Here is a 13,670-nt window from a genome sequence, read left to right as displayed (position 1 = left end):
CATCTTAGCAAGTTTTAAGTCAATTCTCACTGCACTTCAAATCACAAAAATAATGATCCAATAGCTCCTACATAGATCATAAATAGCAAAATCAATAGGGTGATCCACCGCTACAAGACTGTACCTAACTTACAAACACAGACAACCCTCACAATCCAATATTGCCCCCACTTATACATATCTTGAGACTCTCAAAATTTATAGAGGATCAATTCACCTTTATATCAAGATCTCCACCAAAACTCATCTCCAAATTCTCACATATCATATTTAAATCATGTGTCTCAATCTTAGTACTCAGATTCAGGAAAAATCTGCGCAACAGAATTAAAAGATACATAAATACCATATCCTAAACTTAATTTAATCCAAATTTTTTAGTATAAAACTATAAAAAAAAAATAATGATTCACACCAAATTTCAAGTCTAAATACTAAGTATTAGTTGGGCTTTCGTTATTCCCAAGTTCGGGTTCAAATTCTGCCAAGACAGCAGACTAGTCCCAAGTTCTCATTCAGATGGGATATCAAACAAAAATGGATGGGTCCCAAATTTGGAGCAATATTTCATCTACATATTATCCATAATCACATTGAAATTGGGCCCAAAATCCTCACTTATTAAGAAATACAATTCTTTTTCTAACAGTAAATAGAATCTTTCTAAAATAGAACACTGTAGCAATACAATCTTAAAACTCAATCTCCTATGTTTGAATTACTCTGAAATAGAGCATGAAAATTTGAAAATGTATTACTTTCTGAAAAATGAAAGGCTCAATGGAGCTCTTCCTTGTTGCATTGCATGAACTTTCTCTCCCTCACTTTTTCTCCTTTATTTCTCTTTCTTCATTTTTTGTTTGTCTTCTTTATTTTTGCTCCTTTATTTCTTGGAGTGGGTTTCAACTCTTTATTAATAAAACTTCAACTTTCAATCTCTCAATTCTTTTTATAGTTTATTAATTCTCTCAATATTGTGTGGGACTGGGGTCCACTAGGCTACCCAAGGAAAAATAAATAAAATCCCCCTTTAATTGCTTCACTCAAGAATTGAACCTTGGACCTCTTTAATTCCATAAAAATCCTAGCCACTAGGCTAACCCCTCTGAGATGCTATTGAACTTATATATAAAAATATTTGGATATTAGCAGCATATAACAATGCATAGGGAAAGTTTTTTTTTTTTTGTTTTTTATACCCCGAACTTAACTGGGACCCGGGACAGCCTCTCGGATTTTATTAATAATCAAATAAAAGAATAAGAGCTTACACGGGGGGGACATTCCACCTTACCCCAAACCCACGGAGCTGCCCACACAGGACTTCTCCACAATAACGACCAAACAAATGGTAGGGTGGCTACCTTATTTCCTGAGAACCAGAAGACCCTCTTTGTCCTCACGGAGGATAACTTGAAACTCACCTATAGGCAACCTGTCCTGCTGAAAGGTTACAGAAGACCCAGAATCGCAAGCCAAGTTAGCTAACCAATCCGCCGCTCTATTGCCTTCCCAATAGACAAACGAGACACAAGATCGGGTTGACAATACCAGAGTCAAGATCTCATGGAACCAGTACTAGCCTTTCCACAGGCTACAACGCCCCTGATACACAATCCTGGCCATTGAGGTAGAGTCCACATTAACTGTTACATCCACAAAACCAAGGTCCTGACACAACATAAGGCCATCTCGCAATGCTTGAAGCTCGGCAATCGAGTTAGTGCAGGCCCCATAGTGATTTGAGAAGGCAGCTAGGACCACCCCATCCGGATCCCTTATGACCCCTCCACCACCACCCAAGTCCAGGTTGCCCCTGCATGCACCATCTACATTGAGTTTAACTGAAGCAAAAGGCGGGCACCAATAAACTGCCATGGGGCGCTTCAGCCTGGGGGCTGCAGGTGCAAGCCCAAAGCACTCCAGAATAAGATCCTCTCTCAAAGACCTTGAGCAGCCAACTTTGGGGGGGATGTGCATATCTTTCACCCATGTTTTAATAGTTGCTATGATGGAGCTTGCTCTCCCCATGCCTTCTATTATTTCTCTCTTTCTATAGCTCCCAAGCCACCAAGGATGGCAGAACACCCGTGATGTAAGCGCTAAGCGAACTGTAGCATGCCAAGCTCTTCCACTGCCCTATGCGCCCTTTGACATTCTGAGAAGGTGCGGAGTGGATGTCAAAAACCCGCTCAAAGTAGCTCCACACATTGGCCGCCGTACCCCCATAAAGTAGGCAGTGGTCCGTCGTTTCACAATGAGGATTGCCACAACAGTTACATTTTGAGGCCAAGGGTATTCCAACTAACATAAGCACCTCATCTGTAGGGACCCTGCCATTTAGAAGCTACCATGAGAAGAAAGCAATTTTCACCGGAACAGAAGAATTCCAAATCCTCTTTGCATAAGACACCGTAGGCGAGGCACTCCTAATTTCATTCCAAGCAGACTTGGTGGTAAAACGCCCATCACTCAAGGGGGACCATGCTAGGACATCATCCCTATTAGTAAGCGGAAACTCCCCCATCATAATGCTTTCCTTGACTGCTGATGAGTCAATGAGGTCAAGGATTTCCTGTTTCCAGCTACCATCCTCTCCCATAGCGTCTTTCCCACACAACCTTGTGTCCACCATAAGGCCATTATCCACATAATCTATTAGTGGCCCTGCTTCTGTCCAATTATCTAGCTAGAAAGAAACCCTGCCAATACCAATCAGCCACCTAGCTCTCTCCAAAAGGAATCCCTTGTAGGCTAAGGTGCCACGCCCAGATTTTGAACCTGTCCCATATGATCCTGCCAGAGCAACATGGATGTTCTTGAAGAATTTGGCCCTGAAAAACTCACTCCACAAGGAATGGTCTGTAAGCACTCTCTAAAGGCCCTTAAGACTGAGCGAGACACCAACATCCTCCAGAACTCTGATGCCAAGCCCCCTTCCTAGAGTGGCCTGCAGACCTTCCTCCAACCAACCCAGTGCCTGCGCTTTCCCCACTCAGAGCTGCCCCATAAAAAATCTGTAAAGATGCTATATAACCTCCGCAGCACTGCCTTAGGCGGGTCCAGAGTAGTGAGAACATGGATGGGAATAGAAGCTAAGACATGCTTGAGGAGCGTAACCCTCCCCCCGGAAGATAGGAGCCTACTCATCCAACCTGCTACTCTACTCCGTATCTTTTCCACCAAGCTATCAAAGAAACAAATTTTGAGCCTTCCAGAGTGGAGAGGGGCCCCCAAATAGGTGATTAGTAGTGACCTCCTTGGGGGGGGGGGCTTATGCATAGGGAAAGTAAATAAATAAATAAATAAATAAGCATTCCCTGCACTAACACTAATAAAATACTAGCAAAATTTTTACCTCTAGTGTGCATGTTAACAACCAAAATTCCACCCTTCATTGGTCCACTAGTATTGATTCTGCACACAAAGTGAAAAGTCCAAATTGCCCCTATATTTTGGGCATGGGTATTACAACTCTGGCCAAACTTCACCTGGCCCTGAAGACCTCATGTGAAACGAAAGGCCAAGTAAGAACTTGGATTAGTTTTCCACAAGCTGTTCCATGTTGTGTTCTAAACCCTTTTGCCTCCAAATTCTTTTAGGGGTCCAGGATGTCAATGTTGAAGTGTTTCCTCAGGGGCTTAGTGGTGCACCAACCAGGACACCAGTTGGGATGTCATCACCAAAGATAAATGAAGACCCTACGCCAACTGATCAAGGCTTATCATTGAGGAGTCTGAATTCTAGCCAAGATTTATTTGGTGATGAAGTAGACAAACAAACCTCTCGGGTATATCTATCCCCACTGTTCCTTGTATATATATTAATGACTTTCCTTTCCTCAGCCAACCCATACATTGAATGAGATAGTGGCTCTTCTGGATGATCTAACAACAAGGGTGCCCCAGCTTAAATTTCCTTTCCCTTTCCCTCAGCTAGATTCTCCTGACACAGAAAAGGCATTGGAATTTCTTCATTCAATTGAAGGTACATTGGCCCAATAAATTGTAAAACAGGGGAAAATGGCTGCTTTACAAATGACCCTTAATCAATTGAAGTGTGCCCTGATATTCCTTCAAACTTCAAAGTTCACCATTGTGGTCTGCAAGATACAGCTTTGTTGATGACCGATAAACTTCCTACATGTCTTTAGATCATTGATCAAGGTACAAAAGTCATCAAGCAAGAAGAAAAACTCTCAGAGAAAGTCAAGAAGCTTCGGTCGATCATCGATGAGTGCCATGAAGCCGAGACTTCATAAGACATTCAATTGGCCGCTCTTGATGAAGAGATACATGGTTTGATAGAGAAAAAGAGGGCCATAAAAATAGCAAAAGCAGCCAATTTCATCATGATGTCAGAGGCTTACAAAGAAGCCTATGAAAATGGAGTTATTTTGTGCAAAATGTTTCTTGTTTCTCCTAACTGGTCAAACAAGATTAGGCGTGCCAAAGTGGAGCTGGCTGAAATTGAAAGTGCTTCGGGATGAGCTTGGCTCTCTCTACACCCTAAATGATCATTTAGTAGTATGCTAAAGCTTATATTTGTAATGGTCTTAAGTATTGACCGACTTTTGGTTTTAATCGGTCTTCACGTTTCATCCCCTTTGTTTATTTCTATTACTTGACTATTATCTTTATAACTTTAACATTGCTCAGAACATGCATGTTGAAGTTAGAAACAAACTAAGTGAGCAAATACATCAAAGCATTAATCACTTCTGATCAAACAAAACATAGAAACATAAATTTGCCCCTCGGCCAATGCAAATTCTGTTTTCTTTTCGTCATATGTTGGCAAAAAGAGACGAAACACATGTCTGTCACTTAGTCAAGTCGAACCCTATTCTCTTTCACCAGATATTGGAAAAAGTATGTTGCCCCTCGGCCAACACAAACTCTATTCTTTCCTCACCATATGTTGGCAAAAGTGATGTTGCCCCTCGGCCAACACAAACTTTATTCTCTCCTCGCCGTACGTTGGTAGGAGGAACATCCAATCAAATGGGTTGGCCTAACTCGATGGCCAAGCCACACTTGAATTTCCTAAGCATGCAACCTTCTGAACAGGTGAAAAACCGCTTATCTTCTCATTGACGCCTTCATTGCAATGCCCTTGGCTTTTACAGAAATCTATCAGGTTTATTCTTCGATCTAAATTCCTAGGGAAGTTTGGCTGATGAATCTTTAACAGTTCTGCAGAGATTAAATTAACTGGAAAACCTTCTTCATCAGAAGCTACATCGTCCTCATCTGGCAATGGTAAATGAATAGCCATCTTTATGGTATCGGCATTAGGGTTATGCCCCTTGCTCAATACCTCAACATTGATCCTGCTACCATTGGGACAACCGTTTGGGACGACCGTCTTAACACATCCATTATCAAGCATCATAGAATATCCTTCGGATTCACATTCATCACTTATGTTGGTTTCTTTTCCTTTATCTTGACATGGAGACTGACTCGATCCCGCTTTGTCCCAACAACAAGAAAGACTCGGTCCTAAATTCTTCATTGTAATACTCATCTTTTTGACTTGCCTATTAATGTCACGGTCTACTGATCGAGAAGACTCTATGTTCAATCTCAAATGGCTTGTATATGGAATTTGACTTGGTGACCCAAGTACACTCTCATTTCTCTTCTCACATTTTGCGTGATCGGTTTGTAGCATATCAGAAGGACCAACTGTCACACCCCAAACCACCCCCTGGGAGGATTAGGTAGGTGACCCGAATTGCACCATAGCAATCCGCCAAACCCCAAGGGTCTAAAAGCTGTTAATCCATTCACAGACACACACATCCACAATAATACAAGATGTAAAACGCAGAGTGCTGTGGAAAGCTATATTTACATTAAGCTTGAAAAGGAAAACAAAGGAAAGCAAATATATACAACTAACATTATTTTTAGTTCTCTCTCTCTCTCTCTCTCTCAGAACATCAGCAGTCCCAACTCTATTCGACCCGGCTTTACAAAAAAATATAAATAGGGCAAGGCAACCTGAGCCCCAAAATAAAGCTGTATAAAAGAGGGAACTCCAGAAAAAACAAAAAGAGCCCCAGAGTAAAAAATAGAGTCAGCTGTACACCCCTCACGTTCCTCCTCAACAATCACCGAAAAGACTCGCACTAGCGGTATGACCTCCGTTCGGGTCCACATCAATATCGTCATAACAACCAAAGCCCATCTCCAAAATATGAGCCTCCCTGCCACAGAGATATCCACCTACAGGATCATCTAACAAAAACATATACAATAGAGTGTGAGCTCTACCGAGCCCGTGAATGAAATATCACCATGCATGCACATGCAAGCACAACCATATGAGTCCTACATGAAGTGCAGTTCATTTTATTTATTAGCCACCTAACATCACAACTAAGATGGATTAGTGCTACTACAATGCCCAATACATATATCCTTGGTGCGGGCTTTTAACCCCTTCCCGTGATACACCCATTGAATTATTGGAGAGGACCGATAAGCTCCTGCATCAGTCACCAAGGTCAGCCCGACCAGCCCTCTGGGATTAACCTGTGAGGCATCCATCCTCTTTTCATATATCATATTTCTTTTTTTGGCATATAGCCCCATAACCACCTTTTTGGTGCATAACATTTTCATTTCTTTTCTCTTTTCATTTCATTTCTTTTCATTTTCTTTTTCTCTTTCATATGGTCACTCTTACTGGCATCCAACACCTTAACCCCTGTTGGCAAGGGTGCGTAGCACAGGTGATGATACTCTAGCCCAATGCATCTATATGGCATAGTATGAGTTGGGTGGTGTCAATCGCATCCCATTCTACAGGCTACCACAGGCCTCATTTTCAAGCCGGCTACGACATCTAGTCTAGCAATTCACATACAAGCATTCATTGTTCATTCACAGCATTCACCAATCAAGCATTCCTTACTTAACAGAATATACAGTATTTGAAATGAATAAACAAAGTAGTATCATTGTAATTTCCTTGACTTGTTAGCCATGTTACATTTACACACACGGTGTAATTTCACTCACCTTGTTCTAGTCCTACTGGTTCAGCTGTCGGCTTGGTCCCGGTTGGTATCTGACTGTGCACCTCGAGCACGGGATCAAAACCTAATTTATCAGATCATAAAAGTGTGTCAAATAATGTTTAAAATTACATTAATGTCCTAGAGTTGGTATAGGCTTAAGTACACTGACTTTATATTCATACATGTGTTACCTAGGACTCTCTAGGTCTTGCACTAGGCTTTCGGGTCTATCTCCCGGTGCATCATCCAAAGATGTGAGATTTACCTGACTTGGTATTTCTACAACATAGCCTGCTTATGCATGGCCCAAACAACCATCCAAACCAATGCCAAGGTCAATAGCCCAGCTGAAACCAATCCTGGGCATGGTTACCTGGCCCTATGGGCCCACCTGAGTATCCAGGGTATGGATGATAGCTAGGACAAGTGGAGAGGGGTATTTTGGTTATTTACCACCTCATCATACTGCCCTAGGTCCATTGGTGAGGGTCCAAAAGATAGAAACTCAATCTGAGCCCAAATGCCATCTCTGGGCGTTTCACTTGGCGTTTAGGCAATCACCCAGTGCATCACCCAGAGCCTATTTGACACGAGTTCAGGCTCATTTTATTGGCTTTTGTGGTAGGGACTACCATGATTTCGATCAAGTATGCAAATGGGAAGTTCATGGACCATAATTAAGGTAAAATTCATTGGTCCAATTGGATTTGAGTTTGGTTTTCCCATTTGGAAGCTGGGGGAGCTTTGACAGCACAGAGAACAGCTGTTTAGGCTGAGCTCAGGCTCTTGGATCCAGCTTTGGCTGCATCCATGGCTTGTTTTACATGTGTTTTCATGAAATAACACTGATCCTATGCTAAGGTATGCAAAGATCTCATTGCATGCTGAGATCCATGCCCAGATTGCCTGTTCTGGGTGCAAATATGCAGTGCAGTCAAGCACAGAGACTGACTTCAGTCTTAGATGCAGAAACAGCAGCATAACATGCCATTTAATGATCAGATCTTGCATGCACTGATCATGCATGCAAGATCTGAAGCTTCCCTTGGCATCCCAGTGGTGTTCTGAGCATTACAGGTTAGAGATACTACAATCAGACCAAAGGACTGAGATCAAACATGGTGAACAGCAGCATACAGTGACTGAGATCATTACTTGGAGCTTGTATGCAGGCTGGGTCAATGCCAAATGTAGCACAGGTCTCTCCTTCTTGTTCTATCCTTCTCTTCTTCTTTCTTCTCCTTCTTTTTCTCTCTTTCTATTTCAGCTACAGCAACAGGGAACAAAAATGGGAGCAGGTCCCTCCCTATTTATAGCTGTAGGATGACTAAGGCCTGTTTGGCCTTAGGTCTCATTCCCCAAGAATGCATCTTTGAGTGCATTCTAGGCCATTCTGGCTACACAGGGGTCCACATGATTCCAGGGGTAGGTAATGATTTCTAAAATTCCCATCTATCCCTAGAGGGTGTTCATGGTCTACATGGATGGTCCCTTGGTGTCTGGAGTCTAATAAAGCAGTTTCAGCCACTCTGGGCGATTCTCTAGGCCTTTGGGCCAATCGCTAAGTGCATCACCTAGAGTATACAACTTTACTGTTTTGGCCTTGGGCTTGCACCGGTGTTAAGCCTAGGACTTAGGCATTGCACTAACACCTCTTCCAAGGTCTGACACACATCTGAATAGGTTTGGGCCCCATATATTTGGGTAGGAGAGAGAGTACCTGGAGTTGGAGTTGTACATCAGGCTGTGAGTAGTGCAGTTGCATGGGTCTGCAACCCATCTTCTAACAAGCATATAGGATGACATCCGTAGGGGTTCTCCACTGTATTCAACCACTGGAGTGATGCTCCACAGGGTGTTTAGGTGACTGGTCATATGTTCCTGTCCTTCATCCAAAATCCCAGTCAGTCTAGGGCAAGTTTGTCATTCCTCCCCACCTTACAAAAATTTCATCCTCAAAATTGGCTTACCTTGTAGTTCAAAGAGTTAAGGATACTTCTCTCGCATTTCCTCTTCGCGTTCCCACGATGCTTTCTCCTTGGGACAGTTTCCCCACCGAACCTTGACGAATGGGACCTTGCGATTGTGGAGATTATGCTCCTTTCTATCCAATATCTCTGTTGGTTGCTCCTTGTAAGTCATATTTGCATCCAGTTGTTCGGGTTCAGCTGAGAGCACATGTGCTGGGTTTTTGATGTACTTCCTGACCTAAGACCTAATTAAACCCAAAAGACTAATTTATGTTTTAGGGGTACCTAAACAAACAAGACCTAAGGCCCCTTATAATCCTTAAAAGATAAACAAGCCTCCTATTCCCTTATCTCTACCCCTCCTAAGCAAACCGTGGAGGAGAAGAGATAAGGAAGAAGAAGAAGTGGAAGTAGGAGAGAAATGAGAGGGGAAGGGAAGAGGATGGAGGCCATGCTAAGATGGCTAGCTGCCCCACATCTCCTCCTCTTGCTGTCAGGATAAGGCTTGAAGAAGAGAAGAAGAAGAAGAGATGGAAAGGAAGGTAGGAAGGAAAAGGAGGTGGATCTTCAAGGCTGGTTAGGGCTAGAATTGGAGCTCCTGTCAACAAGGTATGACCTAAACCCTTAGTACATCCCTCTTTCCATTCCCATTTTGATAGATTCCTTGAGCTTGAGCTAACCTAGGGTTCCATTTGGGACTCAAGGTGAGGCTTAACCCTTAGTGGGAGCTCTAATGGTGATGACCAAGCCCTATTAAAGACCTCTATGTGCTGCATTGCAGCCACGGTTGCTGAACTTTTGGTTCTAAACTATGAAACCCTACCTTTGGACCAAATAGGACAAAATCCTTGTGAGATCTTGGATCCATGAGGTAAGCCTAGGTTCTAGTGACCCTAGGGAGACCTAGACACCCCCTCCATGACCCTGAGTGCAAGGGGTACTCCAAACTTAAAGCTGGAGGAAAAGCCCTTTGAAATCTCAAAAAAGATTTTTGACAAACGCACGACCGGATTCACCAATCGTGGTTCCGTCCGTCCAGTATAATCCTAGTGACTTGACCTGAATGGATGAAGGAACGGATTCATTCTGTTGCCTCTTCCCATGGGTCTGTTCCCTCTCGGGTATGCCTTAGGTATCGAACAGATGCAAGGGCGGATTAAGATGGTGCATCCGTCCATGGATCCACTCGCTCTCTGGTGTGTCTCAAAAATCAAACAAATGCACGAACGGATCCAGGCAATATGTTTCGTCCATGGATTCGCTCCTTGTGTTTTCACCTTTTGGCCTAACCGGAATCAAGGACGGACTCACCCTGTTGCTTTCGTCCATGAGTTTGCTCGTGCTGTCTTGGTTGAAACTTAGTTTTAACTTTGGGGGCATAACATGGGGCCCCTCTATACATCTTTGAATGATTGCTTTTGTATTTTTAGGCTACCCAACTCGATGGATAGCTGGTGCACTGGTGAGATTCATGTCAACCATGTCGGGTGATACCCGAGTTCGGTGAGTGGGTTTTGGGTAACTTTGTTGGGTTTGAATATATATATTAAGCAAGTTTGATCATGCTATTATATATATATAAACATTGTGCGTATTGCATTATTTACCTCAATTATGAATTTGCTATGACTGTGATATTATTCTCATCATTATATCAGGTGACGGTGTCGGGTGTGCCAGTACTGGAACCCTAATTTATTTAATTATGAAAACTATTATATGCCATCCTGATTTGTATGCGCCGTGCCATGCTGGTACTTAGGTACTAATGGAATGAGACGTTGATGCACCCAAAATACCTCTCGGGATGATAGGACTTGCATGTAATATATCTGTGGCTAGGATGCTTGCTCCCTTATGCTACGACCCTTGTCAACAGGGGTTTATGTATTGGATAGTCTGAGCACCTGTTGCCTGTGGAGGTGGGAGAGGCCAGGTCAGGGGTAGTGATGGCTATCGGGATCTGCCACTGGGTGACCTAATGGTTTCTATCAGCGTAGGCTCCCATATGATAATTGAGGTTTCACTGGGGCTATAAGTTAAGTGACCCTTAGTGTCTCCCGAGTTATCACAGTGGCATACACTTGACTTATAGAATTGTGTGTTAGGTGAAAAATGAATCTAACATTAGCATGCATCATATTGCTTGAAATTGTTTGTGTATTCTCCTTTGCTCCCTCACTAGCTAGTGTAGCTAACCCCGTTATGCAACCCCTTTTTAGTTGATATGCAGGTAATCTCTTGATGAGCAACGTTGGATGCGAATCAAGTGGAGCCGGTGGCTGTGACTTGGATGTCGACGTACACCCAAGAATGGTGCCCTAGTGGTGTGATTTATTTATCTATTTCTGCATTCATCCACAATCATGTATATACTTTATATTAAATTTTAAAGAGAGAAATGAATGGTTACGAGATATTGAAATTGTACTATGTATTATCATTAGAGAACTGATGCTCTATAATTCACATGATTTAAATAAGTTTTGCTTCTGCTAACTCTGTAATTGGAACGATTTATTCCATTTGGGTGTGTTCTTTGCTGTTATCATAACTTGATGACAGGGTGGACTGTGGCTCGGGACACTGTATCTGTGATCCTGGTAGGTATTGGGATGACACGTGTTGTCCCAGTCACCCCCTTTATTGTAAAATATCTCTCATCAGATTGGGGGCGTGACAGCGAGAGTCTCCAACATTGCGCCGCCATCCGCCGTCATTTGTATGTGGGTCTAAAATATCTTCCGAATTTCACACCTTTTAAGGGAAGTTGAAAGGATATCATAAAGTTCGAATTTAAACCTCTTGCTTTCCTGATGTTTTTCTTGTCGAGGGAGCTTTTCTCAGCCTTTAAACACATGTCTCTTTTATCTTTTCCTTGCATCTTGACCGTCCACTTAAATTCATCGGGTTGATTAGAAGCCTCCATTCTTTCCCCCAAGGGTATAAAGTGTTCTAACTTCTCGGGGCTTCCCTTCTCCATCATTTTTGAGTTTTTTTAGCCTGAAAATCTTTTGATTCTCTACCTTCATTCCATTCTTGAAGCTATCCCGTTCTGCATTTTTTTTCTTCAACTACCCTTCTCTTACTCAAGTAAGTTCTCTTTCCTTTACTTCTACAGTTGATTTCTCTCTTTTTCATCTTTTTTTTCTTGAGAGATGTCGAGCTCTAAGAAAACTTTGACTCCCAAGTCCGACCAGGATGTAGCTTCCTTGTTCAAAGAATCCGAGGAGTTATACCATGGGGAAAGTGTTAAGAGAACCACTGCAGTTCCACCTAGGGTCTCTGGAGAGGTTATTGCAGTTCCCAGGGTATCTGCCTTGGTTCAACGGAGCAAGTCTAGTGTTTCCGTCGGTACCTCTAGTAGTATCCCTCCGAAAAAACCTTCGGGTTCCCTGGGGAGAAAGGCTCACCACATTCGCCAACCTCAAATTGATCCCACCATAGGGAAAGGGGTGGATGAAATCCCCTCGATATTGACTGCATCTGATGTTGTGGAGATTCAAGAGATCTACTCGATCCCAGAGTCCGTTGATCTCAGGGCTGCCTCTTTTGAGGATAGATTAAATACTGAGTATCCTAAAGAGGTTGGCCTCATCTCGGATGCCTTTGAGGCCGGCTTCTATTATCATCTTCCTATATTTGTTTCCTATCTTCTTAAGCATAACGGAGTTGCTCCCAGCCAGTTACTCCCGAATTGCTGGAGATGTGTTGGAGCTTTCATCCTTAGATGTACTCGGTAGACGTCCCTCTCCAGCATTGCTCATTAGGTGTTTTCTACTGAATGTGAACAGTGGTCACCCTGGGTGGTATTAGTTTCGTCAGCGCAACATCCCTATTATACACAGAATCCCAACCTCCATCCATGCTTGGAAACAAAGGTTCTTTTGGGCTTCATGCGTGGGACCCAAGTTCACCAATACATGGGGCTTTCGGATCACCTCTGCTCGGAATAAGATCCCAATTCTTGATGATGAGGATCTATCCACCCTGGAGATGATAATGAATACTCCAGGGTTTGTGGAACTAGCCGACATTGATGCCCTGAACATGTCCGAGTTGGAGAGGGGTGAGCGCCCCTAGATTTTGTCTCTTTCTTTTCATCTTCTCCTTATTACTTTTTTACTTTGGTGTGCTAACTCCTTCCGTAGTTGAATATCTTACCGATCGCTAAACTCCTTAAACTTTTGCTCAAATTGCTTCCCGTTATCTGTTTTAAGGGTTCTCGGGATGCCATATCTATATATGATGGAATGGAGGAAGAACCTCCACACCTTCACAACTGAGATTAATGCCAATGCCTATGCCTCTATCCATTTGGTGAAGTAATATTGCCACTACCACGAATTGTCTACCCTCTGATGCCTTTGGGAATTGACCTAAAATATCCATCCCCCTGTGTATGAAAGGTAGTAGACTAGTGATGGAGGTGAGCTCAGTTGTTGGCTGGCGGGTGATCGGTGCGAAGGTTTGGCATTTGATGCATTTGCATACAAAACTCATTGCCTCTTTTCGTAAATATGGCCAAAAGTACCCTTTCCTGATAACCTTGTGAGCTAACGCTATACCCCCCAAAAGTGTTATCCGCAAATACCTGTATGAATCTCCCTAAGCACATACTCCGCTTGAGATGGCTTGAGGCATTTTATATAGGGCATGACATAAGCTTT

The sequence above is a fragment of the Telopea speciosissima genome, chromosome 10 (assembly GCF_018873765.1).
Source record: "Telopea speciosissima isolate NSW1024214 ecotype Mountain lineage chromosome 10, Tspe_v1, whole genome shotgun sequence".
Lineage (NCBI taxonomy): Eukaryota > Viridiplantae > Streptophyta > Magnoliopsida > Proteales > Proteaceae > Telopea > Telopea speciosissima.
This window is presented reverse-complemented; position numbering follows the sequence as displayed.